This window comes from Salvelinus fontinalis, chromosome 3 (genome assembly GCF_029448725.1).
Source record: "Salvelinus fontinalis isolate EN_2023a chromosome 3, ASM2944872v1, whole genome shotgun sequence".
In the NCBI taxonomy this organism is placed as follows: domain Eukaryota; kingdom Metazoa; phylum Chordata; class Actinopteri; order Salmoniformes; family Salmonidae; genus Salvelinus; species Salvelinus fontinalis.
Genome location: NC_074667.1, coordinates 75,892,085 through 75,908,106, shown reverse-complemented (window position 1 = coordinate 75,908,106; position 16,022 = coordinate 75,892,085).

Sequence of the window (16,022 nt, the reverse complement as noted above, 5' to 3'; positions counted from 1 at the left end):
ATGGGCTCACCCCGTCTCTGTCTGTAACATGGGCTCACCCCGTCTCTGTCTGTAACATGTCACCCCGTCTCTGTCTGTAACATGGGCTCACCCTGTCTCTGTCTGTAACATGGGCTCACCCCGTCTCTGTCTGTAACATGTCACCCCGTCTCTGTCTGTAACATGGGCTCACCCTGTCTCTGTCTGTAACATGGGCTCACCCTGTCTCTGTCTGTAACATGTCACCCCGTCTCTGTCTGTAACATGGGCTCACCCCGTCTCGGTCTGTAACATGGGCTCACCCCGTCTCTGTCTGTAACATGTCACCCCGTCTCTGTCTGTAACATGGGCTCACCCCGTCTCTGTCTGTAACATGTTACCCCGTCTCTGTCTGTAACATGGGCTCACCCCGTCTCTGTCTGTAACATGTCACCCCGTCTCTGTCTGTAACATGGGCTCACCCCGTCTCTGTCTGTAACATGGGCTCACCCCATCTCTGTCTGTAACATGGGCTCACCCTGTCTCTGTCTGTAACATGGGCTCACCCTGTCTCTGTCTGTAACATGGGCTCACCCCGTCTCTGTCTGTAACATGGGCTCACCCCGTCTCTGTCTGTAACATGGGCTCACCCCGTCTCTGTCTGTAACATGGGCTCACCCTGTCTCTGTCTGTAACATGTCACCCTGTCTCTGTCTGTAACATGGGCTCACCCTGTCTCTGTCTGTAACATGGGCTCACCCTGTCTCTGTCTGTAACATGGGCTCACCCTGTCTCTGTCTGTAACATGGGCTCACCCTGTCTCTGTCTGTAACATGTCACCCCGTCTCTGTCTGTAACATGTCACCCCGTCTCTGTCTGTAACATGGGCTCACCCCGTCTCTGTCTGTAACATGTCTCTCTGTCTGTAACATGTCTCTCTGTCTGTAACATGTCTCTCTGTCTGTAACATGTCTCTCTGTCTGTAACATGTCTCTCTGTCTGTAACATGTCTCTCTGTCTGTAACATGTCTCTCTGTCTGTAACATGTCTCTCTGTCTGTAACATGTCACCCTGTCTGTAACATGTCACCCTGTCTGTAACATGTCACCCCGTCTCTGTCTGCAACATGGGCTCACCCCGTCTCTGTCTATAACGGGAACTAGGCTGACAGGGACCACCCACCCTGTCTCTCTATCTTTCTAGGCTGACAGGGACCACCCACCCTGTCTCTGTCTGTAACATGGGCTCACCCTGTCTCTGTCTGTAACATGGGCTCACCCTGTCTCTGTCTGTAACATGGGCTCACCCCGTCTCTGTCTGTAACATGGGCTCACCCCGTCTCTGTCTGTAACATGGGCTCACCCTGTCTCTGTCTGTAACATGGGCTCACCCTGTCTCTGTCTGTAACATGGGCTCACCCTGTCTCTGTCTGTAACATGGGCTCACCCTGTCTCTGTCTGTAACATGGGCTCACCCTGTCTCTGTCTGTAACATGGGCTCACCCTGTCTCTGTCTGTAACATGGGCTCACCCTGTCTCTGTCTGTAACATGGGCTCACCCTGTCTCTGTCTGTAACATGGGCTCACCCTGTCTCTGTCTGTAACAGGAACTAGGCTGACAGTGACAACTCTCTCTTTCTGGTGTGCATACATAGACACCACCTCCCCTGTTAAATGATTAGCATCTGTAAAGGGCATCGTAGTCATGGTCAGGTGGGTGGGCAAGTTAGTGCAGATGTTTCCAATCAGTGGTTGGCAAGACCTGGCAGAGAGGGAGGAGGAAGAGAACCTTTCTATTTGTAATTGTGATGTTCTTAGTTATAATTGTCCCTGTGATACCACTGTGCTAGTTTCTGGTCAACCCTCACTTCCCACTCATTCTTCTTCAATGTTCTTTAGTTCTTGGGATGAGAGGGGGTGATAGGGTTCAGAGGTTATCTTATTAGAACTGCTGGTGAGCATCTTGTGAACAGGATAAAGAGCTTCCAGCCATGCCAGACCAGCAGGTGGTCGTGGTGGGGTACATGTACAGCTGCTGCCAACACCAAGAGGTTTACACAGTTGTCTTTCGCTCTCTCTCTCACACTCTCTCTCTTTCTCTCTCTCTCTTTCGCCCCTCTCTCTCGCCCCCTCTCCCTCTCTCTCTCTCTCTCGCCCCCCCCCCTCTCTCTCTCTCTCTTTCTCTCTCACACACTCTATCTCTCTTTCTCTCTCGCCCTCTCTCTCTCTCTCTCTCTCTCTCTCTGATTTCTGTTCCAGTGGTCTAATTACTGTATTTCAGCTCCTAGCTTGCGTCATGGCGAACAAAAATATTGCCTTTCTGGAAGCAATTAGTCAAATCAAACTATTAGTGGGTGTCGTTTGGGACAGATGTGGACCATGTGGACAATCACTTCTGTAATGGACAGAAAGGTCAGCAATAACATCCTCCCTGTCTGTATTGTATCTTTATGATAGCCTTCTCATTCTCATAATCAGTGCTGCGGTAATAACATCCATTAAAACCAACACAATAAACTAGAAACAGAGCGAGTGTACTGAGATGGGAAGCATTGTAGAAATCCAACCCCATCTGTTCTGGGTATTTATACATTCCACTGCTAAAAGCTACATCATGGGGGCTTCCGGTGGGGCGCAGAGCTGATCATTTGCATCCATTTTAGCTCCACTACAAATTTGAAATAAATCCTGAATTAAGTTCACCCTTAAGCTTAATGTACCACGAAAGGCAGTAATAGTTTATTATCTTCCGAAACCCACAATGCTGACAAAGATAAGTCATACCAAAAAGCCAGACTTAACAGGTGAAAGTTTAGAGACTGAGGACGAAGACATTGTGCTAGCTTCATGTGCTAGTGGTGGAAGCAGGAATGAGGCGATAACCACGTGCAGTGCCGTTAGAGCCGAAGATATCCTCAAGGCCATCAAAGATATGAATGCAGAATTCTCTCAAATTCGAAATTGTACTGTCTGCAGTGGACAACGTTAAAAAGGAAGTCAAAGAATGTGCTGGGCAAATCTCTCAGGCGGAGGTACGCATCTCTGGAACCGAAGACAACATTATAGCCCTGCAGGCAACGACCACCGCTCTTGTGGAAAAGGTTGAATCGCTTACCTCTAAACTAGCTGATTTTGAGGGCCGCAGCAGGAGATGGAACTTCAGACTAGTACATCTCCCCGACGGTGCTGAGGGGAGCGATGCTTGCTCATTCCTAGAGCGGTGGCTTCCCGAGGCTCTGGAGATGGAGCCACTCCGCTCTCCTTCGATCATTGTGAGAGCTCATCGGATTTCTGGCCCACGATCCGACCCCAACGCACCCCGAGGGCTCTGATAATGAACTTGTTAAACTATAAAGATAAGATGCGCGTGGTGAATGAAACCAGGGCGAAAGGGAGAACTCCACAAGAATCGGCAAGTTATGTTCGTCCCAGATCTCTCCATGGAAGTCCATAAGCAGCAGAAACGCTTTGACAGTGTCAAGCAGCGGCTACGGGCTAAGGCTATCCGGTATGGAATCATCTTTCCAGGGGTCTCTCACGGCGATCGTTCCTACATTTTGGAAACAGCAGCCAAGGCGGAGCCGTTTTGTGAGAAGCTAGGCAGAGGTGTGGAAGCGGAGCAGTTTTGTGAGAAGCTAGGCAGAGGTGTCGAAGCGGAGCAGTTTTGTGAGAAGCTAGGCAGAGGTGTCGAAGCGGAGCAGTTTTGTGAGAAGCTAGGCAGAGGTGTGGAAGCGGAGCAGTTTTGTGAGAAGCTAGGCAGAGGTGTCGAAGCGGAGCAGTTTTGTGAGAAGCTAGGCAGAGGTGTCGAAGCGGAGCAGTTTTGTGAGAAGCTAGGCAGAGGTGTCGAAGCGGAGCAGTTTTGTGAGAAGCTAGGCAGAGGTGTGGAAGCGGAGCAGTTTTGTGAGAAGCTAGGCAGAGGTGTCGAAGCGGAGCAGTTTTGTGAGAAGCTAGGCAGAGGTGTCGAAGCGGAGCAACGCTGAAGAAGTAACAATAGCAACGGAAAGTTAAACTTTGACCTATTTTTCGAACTGTTGCTTTCGGTTTTGTCTAAACAGGTATTTAAAGTTTGAGCCAGTTCACCGTGTTATAATTGATCTAGTAACGTAGCACTGTCTATTGAACTGTAATAACATGGCCAGTTTGCAAGTAAGCCTTATTATCATTTTATGTACAATGAAACTTTGCTTTTATGCATCGGAACTTGCGGGTTTGTTTTTCTTAAGACCTATATGAGTCTAGATCACGATGATCTTATATTCTGGCTCTCCTGGCGTTTTGGTTCTTTGTTAAATGGTAACACAATATAGTGTAATGACAAGTGGCGGGCAGAAGGTGTACGGAGTGGGGAAAAATACAGAGGCGGCTCGTCACGTGTGTGGCTCTGAGCACCTTATATGGAGTGTCACTGAGAGGGGGAGGGGGAAGGTCTGTTAGACTTTGGGGTAAGAGGGTTAATCAAACGTTCGTGGTTGATTGTTAGGCATGTTTTTGTACAATGATGTGCTTTAAAGCGTCCTTTGTGTTTTTGTTTATGGTGGTAACAGAGGAATGTTGGTATATTAGGCTGATCCAATGTGATCTTATGGAGTAATGTTTTAGTTCAGTTATGGTAAATTAGATGACTCAGTGTTCAGGTTAAATTTACATCCTGGTACTGTAGGGGATTAAATAAAATCGGCAAAATAAAATGGGTAATAAGTTGATAAAAACAACTTCAGGCGAAGATCATATTTTAGCAAGAATCACATCTATTATCTGGCAACATTCCTAAGATACGCAAGAGGTGGCCTGGGCAGGTCATTGCAGCCTCATTTAGTTCCCATGTAAGGGGAGATAATAATAATAATATCCATAAGCCCATTACATATCAGATATTGCAAACAATTTGTGATCCCGCCCGCCGATATAAACTGAGCAAAAAAAGAAACATCCCTTTTTCAGGACCCTGTCTTCAAAGATAATTCTTAAAATTCCAAATAACTTCACAGATCTTCATTGTAAAGGGTTTAAACACTGTTTCCCATGCTTGTTCAATGACCCATAAACAATTAATGAACATGCACCTGTGGAACAGTCGTTAACTTCTTTGGGATAGGGGGCAGTATTTTCACGTCCGGATGAAAAGCGTGCCCAAAGTAAACTGCCTGTTACTCAGGCCCAGAAGCTAGGATATGCATATAATTGGTAGATGTAGATATGAAACACTCTAATGGTTCTCAAACTGTTGAAATAATGTATGTGAGTATAACAGAACTGATATGGCAGGCAAAACCCCAAGGACAAATCACCCCCCCCAAAAAAGAATTCAGCCTACCACTATTTTCAATGGCTAGTACTATAAGTATAATCCCAAGTCCTCCCAGATTGCAGTTCCTAGGGGTTCCACTAGATGTCAACAGTCTTTAGAAAGAGTTTCAGGCTGGTTTTTGGAAAAATGACTCAGAAAATTTATTTTTCTAGATGGCTCCCATTTTGGCTGTAGTGTTTCCAAGCGCGTGGAAGAAAGCGCGTTCTTTCTTATTCATCTCCGGTAATGAACATACTATTCTCCGTCTTAAATTTTATTGTTTATTTGCGTATTAGGGAACCTAAGGTTTGATTATAAACGTTGTTTGACTTGTTTGGAAGAGTTTATTAGTAACGTTTGGGATTCATTTTGTATGAATTTTGATGGAGGGAAACTGGATGGATTATTGACTGAAGCTAAACTGAGTTTTTATGGATATAAAGAAGGACATTATCGAACAAAAGGACCATTTGTGATGTAACTTGGGACCTTTTGGAGTGCCAACAGAAGAAGATCATTAAAGGTAAGGCATTTTTTATATCGCTATTTCTGACTTTTGTGTCGCACCTGCCTGGTTGAAATATGTTTTCCATGTGTTTGTATGCGGGGCGCTGTCCTCAGATAATCGCATGGTTTGCTTTCGCCGTAAAGCCTTTTTGAAATCTGACACGGCGGCTGGATTATCAAGAAGTTACGCTTTATTTTGATGTATTACACTTGTGATTTTATAAAAGTTAAATATTTATAGTAATTTAATTTGAAATTGGCGCTCTGCAATTTCACCGGATGTTGTCGAGGTGTCCTGCTGGCGGCACACCTTTCCCAAACAGGTTTTAAGACAATAACAGCTTACAGATGGTAGGCAATTAAGGTCACAGTTATGAAAACTTAGGACACTAAAGAGGCCTTTCTACTGACTCTGAAAAACACCAAAAGAAAGGGTCCCTGCTCATCTGCGTGATCGTTCCTTAGGCATGCTGCAAGGAGGCATGGGGACTGCAGATGTGGCCAGGGCAATAAATTGCAATGTTCGTACTGTGAGATGCCTAAGACAGCGCTACAAGGAGACAGGACGGACAGCTGATCGTCCTCGCAGTGGCAGACCACGTGTAACAACACCTGCACAGGATCGGTACATCCGACACCATCACTGGACTAGATAGGACTGGCAAAAAGTGCTCTTCACTGACGAGTTGAGGTTTTGTCTCACCAGGGGGGATGGTTGGATTCGCGTTTATCGTCGAAGGAATGAGCTTTACAGGCCTGTACTCTGGAGCGGGATTGATTTGGATGTGGAGGGTCCGTCATGGTCTGGGGCGGTGTGTCACAGCATCATCGGACTGAGCTTGTTGTTATTGCAGGCAATCTCAACGCTGTCCGTTAAAGGGACGACATCCTCCTCCCTCATGTGGTACCCTTCCTGCAGGCTCATCCTGACATGACCCTCCAACATGACAATGCCACCAGCCATACTGCTCGTTCTGTGCGTGATTTCCTGCAAGACAGGAATGTCAGTGTTCTGCCATGGCCAGCGAAGAGCCCGGATCTCAATCCCATTGAGCACGTCTGCAACCTGTTGGATCAGAGGGTGGGGGCTAGGGCCATTCCCCCCAGAAATGTCTGGGAACTTGCAGGTGCCTTGGTGGAAGAGTTGGGTAACATCTCACAGCAAGAACGGGCAAATCTGGTGCAGTCCATGAGGAAGAGATGCACTGCAGTACTTAATGCAGCTGGTGGCCACACCAGATACTGACTGTTACTTTTGATTTCGACCCCCCCTTTGTTCAGGGACACATTATTCCATTTATGTTAGTCACATGTCTGTGGAACTTGTTCAGTTTATGTCTCAGTTGTTGAATCTTATGTTCATACAAATATTTACACATGTTAAAAGTTTGCTGACAATAAACGCAGTTGACAGTGAGAGGACGTTTCTTTTTTTGTAGAGTTTATTATTATACGGGTGTCATGACGTTGGCCTGTTGGGGGAGGTTGATGACCCCCCCCACCCCCCCATAAATATCGTTCCCTTTTTTCCTCTCTCTACTCTACCGATGTGACTATTGAAAATCCCTTTGTTACCATAGAGAGTCTGGTAACATCAAAAGGTGGGAAATTTAACCATATTTCTGTAATCCAACCAGTTGAAAATATGCATTGGTACTTAATGAATATGATGTCAGATCAGTTGGCGTCTGAGACATTATTACTGATGATAGGACGACATAAACTGTATATTGGAAAGTCGACACATTCAAGTTATCAGATTCACATGGAATTGTTGTGCAATTTAAATGTTTAAATATGAAACTATTTGTGAAAAGATTAAATGTAATCTTAGCTTGTTAAATGAGAGGAACGGTTTGTCATAGAGAAACTCTGCTCACTCAGAGGCCCCGCCCAAGTGAACAGACACTGGTAGTAAACTATGAAACACGCCTTTCTTTCACCACTATATAAACACGTTGACGAAAATTCAACTTCCCTTTCCAAGGACGTGAGGACTTGCGGACCCCGTGTTAAAAAGGACAAGGTCACCTACAGAACTAAGCCAACCTCAGCGTGAGCTCTGGTTGAACGACAAGAACTTAACGAAATTAGCATTGAATTTCAACGTGAAGATGACGATCCACACGGCGAAAGGATGAATTTCAACTATACCAGCCAGAATATAGCATGAGCTTAAAGTATGACAACTTGGTATGAACTTTGAACTCTTATTCACTAAAGAAGTGATACCTCCTAGCCATTGCATTAGCGCAGCAACTGTAGACGTGGGCTAGGAGAGGACGGACAGAGTATCTAACCTACCACACGACGACGGTACTACCAAGTATCCGTTTTACCACCAGACATTCTTCTAAGAACAACCCGGGCCTTCCATCTACGACCAACATATCGAGGCGCAGCTCAGAGTAAATATTTGTTGCATTTTCCTTTTCCAAATGGGCGGTTATTTAGAATGCATAAGATTCGGTATTTACAATAGAGTAGCTGCCTACGGCCCGATAGAGACACAAAATCTTTTTGTTCTTCAGTCTTCCCACTTTTTCATTCAAAACCCAACCCCCTTTCAAAACCCAAGCCCCAGCCGTCATATCTGTTCCGTCCGCTAGGGACGTTTTCCTTTATGACATAATTTGTAATCAATGTATGATACTTTCTGTGCAGATGTAATTCTGTGTGATTATTTAGGTGTTTAGTAAAACAATTATTAAACCACATTTTGTATTGCTGATTCAACTTGTTAGCCAGGAAGATAACCAAGAATTTACAACTTTCAGATGAGACTAAATAAGGTGACGATTAAATATTGACTGCTATTGAGGTAAAATATTACCAGGTCTTTAAGAGTTTATCCGGAAGATAACAGCTCTATAAACATTATTTCGTGGTGCCCCGACTTTCTAGTTAATTACATTTACCTGATTAGCTTAATCAGGTAATATTAATTCAGAGAAATTATTTTATAGAATAGCATGTCATATCACTTAATTCTGCATAGCCAAAGACACGACACGGGGTACCTTGCTGTCCGAGCAGTATAATTTAATTAATGTGTATGCTCCCAACGATGGTCCCAACGAAGATGACTCTAAATTCTTTAACGATTTGTTTTTAAACCTTTCCACACTTCCAGGTAATTATATTGTTGCAGGAGACTTTAATTGCACTTTAGATCCTGTTAAAGATCGCACCTCGGTTTCAAACTACTGTCACACCTATTCTAGGAAAACCATACAGCATTTTATGAAGGATTTACACTTAATAGAGATTTTGAGAGAAATGAAACCAGATGATGTGGAATATTCCTGTTACTCTAGCACTCATCACACCTATGCCCGAATCGACAGTTTTTTTTATCTCAGCAGCATTACGCTCTAAAATTGAAGATTGCTTTTATGGTATGGTATGCTGCTACTCTCTGTTTATCTTATATGCATAGTCACTTTAACTATACATTCATGTACATACTACCTCAATTGGCCCACCACCCTCCAACCCCTTTATACGTTAAATGCTACTCTCTGTTCATCATTTAACCATACCTACATGTACATACTACCTCAATCAGCCTGACTAACCGGTGTCTGTATATAGCCTCGCTACTGTTATTTTCAAGTGTCTTTTTACTGTTTTATTTCTTTACTTACCTACACACACACACACAGACACACACACACACATACCTTTTTTCCGCACTATTGGTTAGTAAGCATTTCACTGTAAGGTCTACTACGTGACCCACCTAAATGGAGCTTCCAACCTAAATGGCTGCAAGATACAAGTTTTACAGAATTCATTGGACAGCAAATTGACCTATACTTTTCAATGAATACAACATAGACTTCAACTGAAGTAGATGGGAAGCTTTTAAAGCTGGTGACATTATACATGTCACCAGCTCCAAGTAAAAAAATACACAGCAAAAAATGTAATTACTTGAAACCAAAATTAAATCTCTGGAGAGAGACATTTTTCTCACTAATTCCACAGGTGCACACAAGGAGTTGCTCTTGCTCAGGGCTCAACATAACATACTTTATGTGGGTAGAGCTTCAGCAAGCTTATTGAGACTAAACCAATCCTATTATGACCAGGGTGAAAAAGCTGGGAAGCTGTTGGCCTGGCGAATCAAACAGCAGCAAGCAGAGAGGACAATCAATGTCTTACCTCCTTTATCCTACCTCATTTGCACATGCTGTATATAGATTTTTCTGCTGTATTATTGATTGTATGTTTGTTTATTCCATGTGTAACTCTGTGTTGTTGTATGTGTCGAACTGCTTTGCTTTATCTTGGCCAGGTCACAGTTGCAAATGAGAACTTGTTCTCAACTAGCCTACCTGGTTAAATAAAGGTGAAATAAAACATTTAATTACATTCAGGATGCAGGGGGAGCTGTGACGGTAGATAAACAATACCTTTAAATCCTTTTATTAAAAATGATTATGTATCAGAGTATCCTCCTGAAACTGACACCCAGGCTAACTATTTAGATGGGAGTTTCCCGATATTTCATATGAATCTAAGGATATTCTTAATGCTGAGCTGACTGGAGGAAATTTCCAATGCAATTGATAGTATGAGGGCGGGGAGGGCATCTGGCCCAGATGGGCTGTCCATTGACATCTACAAGGGATTTAAGAACAAACTGTGCACTTCCCTCCTGGAGATGTTTTTGGAATCTTACGAAAATGGTCTCCTGCCCCCTTAGAGAGGAGCTCTGATCACTCTGCTCCTAAAACCTGGAAAGCTGCATACCAAATGTGATCCCTATCGTGCTATTTCACTTTTGAATTCTGACACTAAGGTTTTTTGTAAAGCCCTTGCGAGGAGGTTGGAGGGTTTTCTCCCGGATGTGCTGGGTAGAGATCACAATGGCTTTCTTCAAGGTCGTGAAGAATTTCACAATGTTAGGAGGGTAAAATGTTCTATATGCTAAATTTGGGTCGTCAGACACTGTGATCCTGTCGTTGGACGCAGAGAAGGCCTTCGACAGGGTTCAGTGGCCCCTACCTCTCTGTGTTAACTCGTTTTGATTGTGGTGAGAGCTTTTGTAAATGGATAAAGATAATATATACAAATCCCACTGCAGAGATCCTTACTACTAATACGGTATCTAAACCTTTTGACATCTGCAGGGGTTCTAGACAGGGCTGCCTTCTTTCTCCTCTCCTGTTTATCCTAGCCATTGAGCCTCTAGCCATAGCTGTTAGGTCCCACCCCAATATTTCATGTATCAGAATTGATCAGATGGAACATCGGATTGCCCTTTATGCAGACAATGTAATTTTGTTTCTTACAGACTTGTGCAATTCCATAGCCGCACTTCTGGACCAAAATTAATAATGCAAAATCCTCAATTATGATGCTGAAGGAGGAAAGATGTAGATCTACACCTCTGACTTCTTCTTTTCTTAATGCAATGGAATGCTTTATATATCTCGGCATTCGTATTGTGCCAGAGATTGACCGCATAAGTCTCAACTATGACCCTGTCGTAGATTCAATAACTCAAGCGATAGATAGATGGTCATCTTTACCTACACTACCGTTCAAAAGTTTGGGTTCACTTAGAAATGTCCTTGTTCATGAAAGAAAAGCGTCTTTTTAATGGCCATTTAAAATAACATCAAATTGATCAGAAATACAGTGTAGATATTATTAATGTTGCAAATGACTATTGTAGCTGGAAACAGCTGATTTTTATTGGAATATCTACATACGCGTACAGAGGCCCATTATCAGTAACCATCCCTCCTGTGTTCCAATGGCATGTTGTGTTAGCTAATCCAAGTTTATCATTTCAAAAGGCTAATTGATCATTAGAAAACCCTTTAGCAATTATGTTAGCCCAGCTGAAAACTGTTGTTCTGATTAAAGCAATAAAACTGTCCTTCTTTAGACTAGTTGAGTATCTGGTGCATCAGCATTTGTGGGTTCAATTACAGACTCACAATGGCCACAAACAAAGTACTTTCTTCTGAAACTCATCAGTCTATTCTTGTTCTGAGAAATGAAGGCAATTCCATGCAAGAAATTACCAAGAAACGGATGATCTCATACAACGCTGTGTACTACTTGTCACGACCGTCGTATGAATAATTGGACCAATGCGCAGCGTGAGTAGAGTTCCACATTTTAATGATAGTGAAACTTCCAAAACAACAAAGATATAACGATCGTGAAATACGTAGCGCACATAGGCACTCATCCAAAACAATATCCCGCATCTCAGGTGGGAAAAAGGACACACTAAGTATGATCCCCAATTAGAGGTAACGATTATCAGCTGCCTCTAATTGAGAACCATACACACACACCAACATAGAAATATAATCCTAGAAACCCCCCTAGTCACGCACTGACCTAAAACACCATAGAGAACCCCGAGGGCTCTCTATGGTCAGGGCGTGACACTACACAGAACAGCGCAAACTGGCTCCAACCAGAATAGAAAGAGGATTGGGAGGCCCCGGTGCACAACTTAGCAAGAGGACAAGTACATTAGAGTGCCTATTTTGAGAAAAAGACGCCTCAAGTCCTTAACTGGCAGCTTCATTAAAGAGTACCCGCAAAACACCAGTCTCAATGTCAATAGTGAAGAGGCGACTATGGGATGCTGGCCTTCTAGGCACAGTTCCTCTGTCCAGTGTCTGTGTTCTTTTGCCCATCTTAATCTTTTCTTTTTATTGGCTAGTCTGAGAGATGGCTTTTTCTTTGCAACTCTGCCTAGAAGGCCAGCATCCCAAAGTAGCCTCTTCATCACAACTGGTTCATTGTCAGCACTGCGCTGAAAGCTTTTGATAATGCATGTCTTTAATACCAAGAGGTGAGTAGGTTACAGTGAGTTTTTTTTTATTTTTATCATATCTATTGTTAGTAGTTATAGCTGTATGCTGTGGCACATAAGGCCTTGGCCCCATCAGATAAGACCTGGGTAATATAGCTTGACACACACACAGTGTGAGAAGGCTTTGACCCCATCAGATACTAGCTAATGTTTAACTGATTCAACAGGACTGATGATCAAAGGTCCATCGTTCTCTCTCTGCAGGACATACCCTCACATCTCATCTGTCTTCTCTGTGTGTCGGTAGGACTGAAAGACCAACAAGTAGATGTGTGTGGAACTTCTGGTTTCCCCCGCGAGGAGATTGTGTTTGTGGCGTGTTCTAAGTCTGCGTCTAGGTGTCCACGTCTCGGACATCATCAACACACCAGCTCTCTCCCTTGACTAGGACGTCACCATGGTTGAGTTGGCCTTTTATCCAGCGGTGGCGTTGATATATTTCTTTGGCGTGCTGCGTGCCAGTCAGGAGGACCGGGTGGAGCTGGCAGAGAGCGCCAGCGTCAACGTCTTCTGTCTGTTCGTCCTGGCACAGCCACTCTGCCTGGTGGTGGGGCACTACACAGGCATGCTCATGTATCTCATCACAGCCCTGGTTTCTTACAGCTTCCTGCCATGGAAGGAAACAACAGGAAACCCAGCTGTAACGGGTCAGAGCGGGAGGGAAGAGACTCCAGATACTGCAGAAGGGGAGAAGAAGAAGAAGAAGAAAGGGAAGAAGACTAACTGAAAAAAGAGAAGAATCTGGTCTGGGTCAGAGGGAGTGAAGAGGAAGAAGACTAACTGGAAAGACAGTGTGCGATACCTCACTGAATCTGTGGTCAGAGGAGGAGAGTTTTTACCTACGATCATCTACAGAGTGACAAAGTGAAGTAAATCAGGATAAGGATTGTGTATGTTCTTCAATGTTAGTGGACTTTGATGTCATTCTGACAGGGAAAAGAAACGTGCTTCTGTTGCAAAGGCTGCTGTAAGAAAGAGAGAGATGGATAGATTGAGAGGGTATTGTGGGTTGTAACAGTAGAGAAGCTGGTTTATTGGAATGTAGCTATTGGAGTGTCTGATGCTTCAGCCAGATATGACATACACACAAACACACACACAGTCGTGTACAGCTAACAATTAAGTCCCATTCAAAATCCTATTTTCCCTCAACCCTAACCCAAAAACCATGTGTGTGTGTGTCTAAGACATTTTCAGTATAGCATATTTCCAATCACTTGCTTTGGCTCAATGTACTCTCTGACTAAACTGTATCAAATATAACACGAACCTGTTTGACCTGCCTATGATATTATCACTAACAAACACGTTTCTCATGTCATATATGGTATGTTCTAGTCTATCCATATCTAATATGGTCCAATAAAGGTTCTAAATATCACAGATGATTAGTAATAGAAGTGGTTAATTAGGCTCCATTATAAAAAAAAAAACTTTAATGTCTTTAAAATCCAAATACTTCAATAAGCATGCATTTGAACCCATGGCTGATGATTACGACTGCATGAAGGTAACGTCTGATTTTCAGCTCTTCAAAGTTTTTAATGGAAGTTTCCACAGTGCGGTGAAATAGTTTTCCTTTTTCTGCTCAGCAGTTAACTCACCGGTATCCTTAATAAGATGTGGCTCATTGTGCGAACACAGTGTGTAAACCACACACACACTGAGTGACTAAGCCCAAACTCAAAGCTATGGAACGCCGTTTGGGTCTTTAAATGTCAAAAAAACATACATCAAATAAGCTTTTAATTTGACAAGTCAAATAACACAGTTCTATTATAGAGTGTTGTGAATTTGCACAGGCAAGCCCGGCGCCACCACTACTATCAGTAGCACTGTCAAAACTGTACAAAAAAGTTTGAAAACAAACAAACACTGGCCACGAACGATGTGTTTACAATACCAGGTTGGCATTATTTGTTCGACCGCAACTTCTGGGGTAGCTATCTTTAGCTCGGTACCTAGCTAGCACCAATACAACCAGCCTGAAAACAATGACCAGTAGAGCCTGCAGTCATTTTCATTATTCTTAGAAATGATTTAGGAATCCTTGTAAGTATTAGCTAGGTTTCCACTTGTTCGCCTATTGACATTCAGTTCATGAAAATAACTAGCTATCCAGCTACTTAACCCTGTTGCTCAAAGCTAACGTTATAAGCAGCCAGCTAGCTTCATTTGGCTCGTGAGGCTCGACCGCACCGGGTTGTGTTGTGAAGCTAGCCACAATATGGATTAGGCACACTAGTGGAATTTGCGGTTAGCCTTCAAAATAAAAGTGTCCATTTGAAAGTGATGCAAAAGGTTACAATTGGTGGAATCATGCCATATTTAGACTAGATAATGTTAAACAAGGTTGGAATGTGAAGTTATTAAATGGGGTATCGGTCTACTCGGTAACACCCACAGAACACAACAGTGAAGAGTTTACGCAAATATTAGCGGTGTAGCTCTTATCGCGGGACTGTGACTGTGAAATCACCTCAGTCAGCCTATTGTGTGTATTGACATTCATATTGCACTGTACCGCGTTACCTAAGGATTGGGGATCAATGAAATGGGGTATCAGTCTACTCAATACCCAAGATGTTTTTTTCCCCAACGTCCTCCTCAGAGTTATCAGACTCCAAAACATCCACTAAGTAGGATTTATCCTCAGGAATAGTGTTCAATACACATAGGTTGACAATAAGAGTGGCTTAATTCACAGTTGTTGTGAAATACAAGTGATAGTGTAGTCAATGTGTAATAACTACGTAAAACATTTATGAATGCCTTAAATTATGATGTGATGTGCAGTCATATTGAGGTCCTGATTGGTCAACAAGCTTATTTGACACGTCAAATTGTGTTATTTGACGTGTATCTTTTTTGACATGCAAAGACCCAAACAGCGTTCCATACAAAGAGAGGAAGTAGGATTAGGCCATGTTGTTCTGCTGACGTAGTCTTGGTTCTCTGTCTAAACCCATGCAGATGCTCTCTCCGTCTCTGTCTCTCTGTCTCTCTGTCTCTCTGTCTCTCTGTCTCTCTGTCTCTGTCTCTCTGTCTCTGTCTCTCTGTCTCTGTCTCTGTCTCTCTGTCTCTCTGTCTGTCTCTGTCTCTCTCTCTCTCTCTCTCTCTCTCTCTCTCTCTATCTCTCTCTGTCTCTCTCTCTCTCTCTCTCTCTCAGCTCCCTGCTTCTCTCAAATGAACTCCCTCCACACAGAGTACCCTCTCTGTCTTCCTCAGTCTCTCTGTGCTCCCCTGTTCTACCCCATCCCCTTTCAATTCCTGTCTTTCAATTCCTCCCCATTTCTATCTCTCTTATCTATCTACCTCTTTCTCCTTTCCTCTGTCTGCGTCATAGACCACCAGTCGTTATCGTCCATCTCTAGACCGCTCCGACCCAGGGGAGAGAGGACATGACAGAACAAGGGAAATC